The sequence below is a fragment of the Polypterus senegalus genome, unplaced genomic scaffold (assembly GCF_016835505.1).
Source record: "Polypterus senegalus isolate Bchr_013 unplaced genomic scaffold, ASM1683550v1 scaffold_4464, whole genome shotgun sequence".
Taxonomy (NCBI): domain Eukaryota; kingdom Metazoa; phylum Chordata; class Cladistia; order Polypteriformes; family Polypteridae; genus Polypterus; species Polypterus senegalus.
Window position 1 is genome coordinate 49515 of NW_024383908.1, and position 8518 is coordinate 58032.

Below are 8518 nucleotides of genomic sequence, written 5' to 3' on the forward strand. Positions count from 1 at the left end.
GTGCTGATGTCTTCTGAAGGGAGGATTGACACCTACTGTCCACAAAATGGTTGCATTAATGTGATAAAGGTGGCTCAAGGTTGAGACCACAGCTGGGTGTATATTTGGGCAATTTTATTAATGAGTGTGTTAAGATGTGAGCATGGTGAGGTGTGTAAGGACTTTATCTTTGATTATCATTGTGCAGAGCGGTGACAACCTAAAACTGAGAACTTTTGAGTTATTTAAGTTAAATATTAATGCCATCTGTATCACCACCAACAATATTATTTATAGGTCTGATTGTAGATGAACACAAAGAACTAGGTACATTAAATATTCTACCATATTTAGGAATTGGGACATACATTATGTGTTTAGTGCAAATCCATCTTAGAAAGGAAAGGTAAAACCAATATAATTAGTATTAGCTTTATTTGAACCTGGGAATCATGGGGATTCATGTTAGTGAAGCAGAAATTACTCTCTTAATGGTATTGTTATATATTTGAATGGTATTATGTTGCTTATTACCAGTTTTCTAATTAGTTATTACTAGAGTTGCTGTCAAACAAGTGTGCATCCAATTTCTTGAACCACGGACATCTTCAGTTACAGATTTTTATTCTTTTCTTAATGACAATGTGGATGATGAAATACCAAATAAGAAGAAACTCCTTGGGTGAAGTGCTAGTAACCGCTCCCCAGGGAAGTACCTGGGATGAAGAAAAAATTGTAATTTCACTGGAAAAATATTTCTCCAAGCGAAGAAAAAGCACTTATTATGGACAATTGTTTTATTACTATTATTATTATTTTTTGCTTTGAAATAACACTATTTTGTGACTTCCATGGATTATATGATATTCCTATGATGTTTACATTTATCTGCACCTCTGAATGATTATGTATATTTTTTGACTGTTTGGGTAGGGCCAGGAAGTCTTTTACTCCTCTTGGTTGATTGATGGGGGAGATGTTTGGCTCCTGTGCCACCAGAGGTGGGGTATGGGTGTTGAAGGATTGAGAAGAACTGTGAGGGGTCCGTATTGGGATCTGAAGAAGAATTGAATCAACATCCCCTTCCTTTCTTTTGGAATCAGGTTAGATGTTGAGGTTTGATTAAACCTCAAAAGGGAGGAATGTAGAAGGAAAAATTTTTATTAGCATAAGAGAATAGCAAATTAGCGTATAGAGCCATAGAAAGTAATTAAAAGCTTCTAAAACATTAGATTAGGCATAAATTAGAATATAAAAGCAAAATACGATAGGTCTAGCAAATGGTTAACTAAAAAATCAGTTATATTGCATTATTTTATAGGCTTACAGCAGATTTTCCAAAGTAAAGAAAAGAACAGCTAAATTGATACAGCGAAACCAGTTTTGGACAGGATAAGAGTTTGAAGACAACTGTGATTCAAGGCTAGGAAGAGATAACATGGAAAAGGGGCCTCTAAAGGCAGCTGGACTGATGAATCAGCAGAAAGGAAACAAAAGGCTTTTACTACAAGCAAGGTCACACGTAAGGCATTAGCAAAAATATTACAAGAATATATTAGCAATTAACTTTAGTGTAGAAATTAAGACAAATCAAGCATGGCAAGCAATGATCAAATGAAAGCACATACTATACTTCTTTTTAATTAAAGCTTAAGCTTCAGGTCACTATAGTAAAAAGTTTGGAAAGCCTAAGAGAGGAAAACCCATATATGGATTAGTAGCCTTGGCCAGATAGAAAAAATGGGAACAGAATAGAAAGAGAACACATTCCACTAGCAGACCAGTCTAAGGAGATGATAAGGGTTCCCACGGAAACTCAAGATTTGGTTGGATGGGAGTAAGAGGGAGTCAGTGGAGGTAAGCAAACCAGCTGATTAGAGCAAGGTCAGAAAAGATAGGAAATTACATCAGCAAAGCCCAAAGATGGAAAGAGGAAACCATCCACCCAGTCTTAGACCAATCCGAATAAGCCAAACAGACACCAAGAAGAACAATAGACAGTTGAACCAGGTGCAGAGTCAGCTATTTTAATGAGTCAAAATGATAAGAAATTATTATAAAAGCTTCAATGGCTGAATCGTTGTCGCTCAATCTAATTTGGCCGTATTGGATTGAGTCCTTGTTATTTTTTGTGTTGATTTATTGCAATAAATCCTAAAAACTCTGTCTGTCATATCTACAGTCCTAATAGCCTTTATTTTTAGGTAAAATTTTTTTTCTTTCTGTTGGGCCTTTCCTTGCTTGGTTAATAGTTTTTAAACTTTCGCCTTTTTTTGAACACATTGACAAAAAAGAAGAGTTAACGCATAAGAAATCGAAGGGGGGTTTTCCCCCTTAAGGAGTTAAAAAGCGAATTATTCCCCCTTTTCCCCCCCCTTCGAACCTTTGCAAAAGAAGAAAATTTAAATTAAGGTTAAAGGGGCCTTAGGGCCCACCCATACCCTTTTTAAAGGGAGGATTTAAAAATGGGGGTTTTTAAAAAGGGGTTGACCCCCCCCTAAATTAGTTTCCTTTACAAACAAGGTTGTTAAGTTAATTCCCTCGCCCCCCAATTTCAAACCCCTTTTTTCAATTAAAAAAACGGTAGATTTTGCAATAAAAGGGAATAAGAAACTTTAAGTTAATTTTTGTTCAAAACAAAAACCTTTTTTCAATTAAGCTTTGGGCCCCTCACAAACATTTATCTTAGAAAAAAAACAGTGCCGTAAAGATTCAACCCCCCCAAAATAAATAAATAAATTTTTGTTTTAATAAGATTTAAAAAAGTGTGTTAAAAGATTAAGCCCAAAATCATTTTGGTCTGGGAGGAAGCTTAAAAAGGATTTTAAAAAACCCCAATTTTTTTTCGGGGGCCCCGGGTGGGGGCCCGCCGGTTTTTAAAAAATTTTACTTATTCTTTTTAAAAAAAAATTTTTAAAGAAAAAAAAAGAACACAAAAAAGACCCCCCTTTTCCCGAGGACAAAAGGTAAAAAAAAATAAAAAGTAAAACCCTGGTAAAAGAAATAAAGGGGTTTTTTCCTAAAACCCCATAGCTGGTTTCTTATTTTTCCCCCGTTTGGGGGGGGAAATTTTTTTGTTTCCGCACCCGAAAAAATTTCCCAAAAAAAAATTGGCTGTGGGGTTTTCCTTTACCCCCATAATTAAAAAAAAGAATTTCCCTTAAAAAAAAAAAATTAAAAAAAAAAAAAAGAAAAAAAATTTCCCCTGATATGGGGCCGGTCCTGTTGTGGGAGGGAAGGCTTTTGGGTAAAAACCCTTTTTCCCCCACAAAATTGAACTTGATTTTTTTTTTGGTTTTGTTAAGAAGTTTTAAACAAAATTTACGCGAAGGGTTGTTGATTATGTGGAATGAAAGCTAAAATTTAACCCTTTGGGAACCCGGGAAAATTTTTTTTAAAAAAATTTGGAAAAAGGAAAGGGTTTGTTTAGACAAAAAGGACTTTTTCCTTAAAAAAAACAAAAATTTCAGGGTTTTTTAAAAAAAAGGACAACTTTTAAGGTTTTTATTTTTTTCCCTTTTGCAGCGGGAAAAACAGCTTTATTCCCGAAAAGCCCCTTTCTGCTTTGAATAAAACCCCAAATTTTAACCTCGTCTTTTAAAAAAAAAAAAACACGGGGGGTTTTTTGGTGTGAAATTAAAGGATTCCTTTTTGGCTTTAACACAAATTTTGACTTAAGGGGACAAACCTTTTAATGTTTCACTTTTTAAAAATAACAAAATAAAATTTTTTAAACCTCAAAAGAAGCAACATGCTTAAACATTTTTTTAAACAGAAACCCCGAAGCAATGAAAAGAGGATAATGCCTTTTTTTGAAAAAAGAGCATTTTGTTTTTTGGCTTCTTTGTTGCGGTGAAAAATTAATTTAATTTTTCCCGGGGGGTTTTAAAACTTGGGGGCTTTGGCCCAAACACTGTTAATTTTCCCCAAAAAAGGGCTTTGAAACCTCTGGCCTTAAAGGGCTTCAAAAAGCCCAAATTAGTCCTGTCCAGTAAATGTCTTCGGACTTTGCAAACAAAGGAAAAGGGGGTCGAATTTAAATTCAAAATTTTCACCCCCCAAAAAGTCCCAATGGTTAAAATGGGTTAAACCCTTGTTTCGGCAGGTTTAACCTTCCGTGTTTAAATTTAGAAAATTAAGGATTTTCCTTAATTCCCAGCCCCAAAACTTTAAATCTTCCTAGGGCTAAGGGGAATTAAAAAAAACTGGTAACCAAAACAATGGGAGAAAGAACAATTGGACAGTTTAAATTTTTTTCCCCCATACGAAGGCGGGAAAGTTTAAGGGGGGAGCAGCAAACATTTGGGGTCCGAAAAAAAACAGTCGTCCGCCTTTTTAAACCCCCCGTGCCAAAATAACTTTTCTGTTTATTAATGTTTAAAAAATCGGCAAAAAAAACCCCAAAAACAGGGTTTTTTAAGGAAGGAAGCTGAAAGGCCATTTTCCAAACCCCATTTTTTTTTTTCCAGTGAGGGGAAAAAACCCCTTGAAAAATTTACTAAATATTCTGGGTGAAAAATGGCAAAAATTTTTAAGTGATGGAAAAGAATCAATTAAAAGGGGGTCGTAAAACTGCACGACCCCTTGGGGCGGTAAAAAAAAGGGGTAAAGAAAGCTGAAAAAAGGCCCCTTTTTTAAAAAGGGGGCCCCTTTTTTCCCTTAAAACCTTATCACGTTTTCCTTACCCCTTTTTTTGGGTGAAAGTGTCTCCTGTTAGAAAAGAAAATTTCAAAAAAAATAAAAAAAAAAATATGGGGCCCTTATTTTTCCCCAAAACTAAAATTAATAATTTTTTTCTGGGAAAAAAAGGGTTAAAAAAAAAAAAAAAAAAAAAGGGTTTTGCCTAAACTTTGCGTGGGTTTTGGGGGGAAAAAAAAAAAAAAAAAAAAAGGGGGGAAAAAACCTTGGGGTTCCCCGACGGCAATTCCCCAACCCTTTTTTTTTCTTGAAAATTTTCCCAAATAAATTTAGCGCAATTGGATTTTGCATTTTACAAATTTTAAGCTCAGAAAAACCCGATACACGGGTATACCTTCTTTTTAAGGAAATTTGGGGAAAATTTGTTTTTAAAATAAAAATTTTCCTTACCAAAAAATTTTTTTTTAAAAGTTAAACCCTTTGAAATTTTCTTTTTTTTTTCTGGTGTAAAGGGTTGAAAAAAAGCTTTATCCCCCTAAAATCCCCGTATTCCTTTAAGAAAAACCCCAAAAGTAATTTCGGTCTTTTGTAAAAAAAAAAACTATGAAAAAGGGAAGAAAGGTTTGGGTAAAAGAATCAATTAAGGGTTTTTCTTTTCGCAAATTTTCAGTTAAAGGTTAGAAATATTTTGGTTTTTGGGCCTTTTTTCTAACAAAATAAATTTAAACATCAAGAAGCCAACTGCAAATTTTCCAAAAAAAACTTCCCTGTTATTTTTAAAAAAAAACTGGAGTCTCCCCTTTAGATTAAAACACACGTTTTGTTCTTTTTGTTCTTGTCAGGCTTTGAAAGTTAATTTTTTCTTTTTTTCCGGGGGTGGGTTTTAGCAACAAGTGGATTTTTTAAAAGACAGCTGGGAACTGTTCACCCCAAGATAAAAAACGCTAAATTTGTCCAAGATTTAAAAAAACCGTAAATTAGCCCCCCCATCCCTGTTTTGGCAATTTGAAAAAGAAGAAAGGGTTTTCCAAATTAAAAATTCAGGGGGAAAAGGGCCCTGCCAGAGTCGGGGGGGAAATTTAAGGGGTACGAAAAAATTTGGTTTTTCCCCGGGGGAATCCCCGGGCCCGGGGGTTTAAATTTGCAAATTCAAAGGAAAGCCTTTAAGGGAAAAAAATTTTCAAACCTTTGGCTCCGGGTTTAAAAAACTGGTGTGTCTAATTAATAAGTTCCTTTAAACCCCGTTTCGTTAAATTTTTTAAATTAAAAATTTCAAAATGTCCCGACAACCCAAAGATTTTCAGCTAAAAAAAATACCGGGAAAGATTTTAAAAAAAAGAGTACCCAAAAATTAACTGGAATTGATCTAAAGATTTAAAAAAAAAATGGGTTAAAGAAAAACCCCAAAATCCTTGGGTCTTTTGGAGGGGAACCTGGGGCCCTTTTAAAAAATCTTTATTTTGTTATGCAGGGGGAAAGCCCGGGGTTAAGGGTTAAAATAAGATTCAGTAAATAAAAAAACCCCGGGATTAAACTTTTAAAAAGGGGGTATAAAAATTCCCCCGCTTTTGGGGGGCAGAAAAAGGGTAAAAAAGGGGGAAAAAAAAAAAAAAAACCCCAAAAAAAAAGGAAAACTTTAAAAGGGCCCCCTTTTTTCCTTTAAAATTTAAAGGGGTTTTTTACCCCTTTTCTCTGAAATTTTGTGTCTACGTGAATTCGCCAAAAAAAACTTAAATCAAAAAAAAAAAAAAATGAAAGTAGGGAACTTAGTTTTTAAGACTCAATAATTTTGGAATTTACGGAAAAAAGGGGAAAATTTAAAAAAAAAAAAAAAAAAAAATTTTTTCCCCTAAACTATACTCAATTTATGGGCATTTTTGCAACTAGAAATCTTGGGGGGTTTTAAAAAAGGGGTTTGAATCCCCATATTGTTTTCGCCTTTAAAAAGTTAAAGCAAATTTGCTCGTTACATTTTTGTTAAAATTTTACAAGTTCCTTTTGTCTAAATTTTGAAAAAATTTTTCACAGGGAAAATTTTAACTTTCTTAAATTTAATATTGGGAAACCCGGGTTCTTTGGGCAAGAAAAAATTTTAGCCCTTGAAAAAAAAAAAAATTTTTAGCTTTTACAAAAAGGGAAAAGGGTTTTTTAAAATTAAATTTTTTTCCGCGGTGGGAGCTTAAAAAAGCATTTTTTGCCTGGAAAAAACCCCCATTGACTGATTTAAGGGGCGGCCAAAGAATCCAAACTTGTTAAAAAAAAAAAAAACTACTAAAAAAAAAAAATAAGGGTTTAGGAATCAAAGGCCCAAATTTAAAAAGATTCCTTTTAATTTTTGAAAATTTTAAAACATTGTTTGACAACCTTTTAAATTTTCACAAATTAAAAAATAAATTTCCCCCCTAACGCAAAACAATGAAATCTTAAATTTTCCCTCGAGCAGCCCTTTTTTTTAAAATAAAACTATAACCGTTTTCATGATTAAAAACCGGGTTTTTTTCCGTTCTTTTTTCATTGTTGGCTGATTAGAACTTTAATTCTTTTTTTTCTTTTAGAAACGTGGATTTTAACCCGCAGGGTTTTGGGGTTTAAAATTCCCAAAATAACAAAAGGGAAAATCCCGTCCGGATGTTAAAAAACAAAAAGGGGTCCCGTAAATTTTTTTTAGCCTAGCCAGAAGAAAAAGGGAGGGAAAGAAGGGCAAAAGGCTTGCACCCCACCCAAAGGGGGGCCAAATGGGTTAAGGGGTGGCTTTTAAATCCTTGTTTGGGGGTTCGGGGGAAAAAAATTTTTTAAATTTACAAATTAAGGATGCCTTTTCTTCCATCCAATAAAATTTGAAAATTTTTCCCGTGAGGAATTAAAAAAAAAAAATTAAAATGGGGGGTAAAACATTGTGAAATTAAATTTTTTTTTAAAAAATTGGGGGTTGTGAAAGTTTAATCCTTTGGGGCCGCGCAGGCCCTTTTTGATTGGTAGCTCCTTTAAAAAATGCCCCCCAAAAGGGGAAACATTTAATGAATGATCTTATTTAAAAAAAAAATTTTTTGATTTTCAAACCTTTTTTAATTGGAAAAGCGTGTCCTTTAAACCAATAACTTTTTTGCATGAAAACACTCCCGGGGGAAAAGGGTTAAATTTATTATTTGGGGGAAAACCCGAAATTCAGTGGTTTAAACGAAATTAAAAAGCGGGGTCGTAAAAAATGACCCCCCTTTTGGGGGGGGGCAAAAAGAAAAGGGGAATAAAAAAAAAAAAAACTTCCCCCTTGAATAAAAGGGGTTTTTTTTAAATCCATAGGGTTTCTTACTTACCCTTTTTTTTTTGGGGTTTTTTTTCTCATAGAATTGCCAAAAAAAAAACAAATAAAAAAAATAAAAAAAAGCAGAGGGACCCCTTAGTTTTTCCAAGATAAAAAAGTTTTTTTAAAAAAGAAAGAAAATTAAAAAAAAAAAAAAAAAAATTTCCCGCTTTTTTGGGGTTGGGGTTGTTCTTTTTCCCGGGGTTGGCGGAGGACCCGGGAAACTTGGGGCCCCCGAAGGGTTTAATCCGCCCCTATTTTGTTTTGTGTTAAAAAGCCCCAAATCCAAATTTGCAGAGTTTAACATTTTTGGGCAAGACCCAAAAAAATTTCCAAAATTTTAACCCTTTGCAGGTATTTTTTAATTTGGAATTTATAAGCCTGGCCTTTTGGGGTAAAGAAAGGGTTTTCGCGATTGAAAAAAAAAATTCAGGGTTTTTTTAAAATTTAAACTTTAAAAATTCATTTTTTTTGGGCCCGGGGGCAAAACTTGAAAAAGCATTTTTTTGCCTAAAACGCCTGATTACTCTGTTAATGAAAACTAACACTGCAATTAGGTCTTTGGGGAAAAAAAAAAAAAAAGAAAGTAAAAAGGGAAAA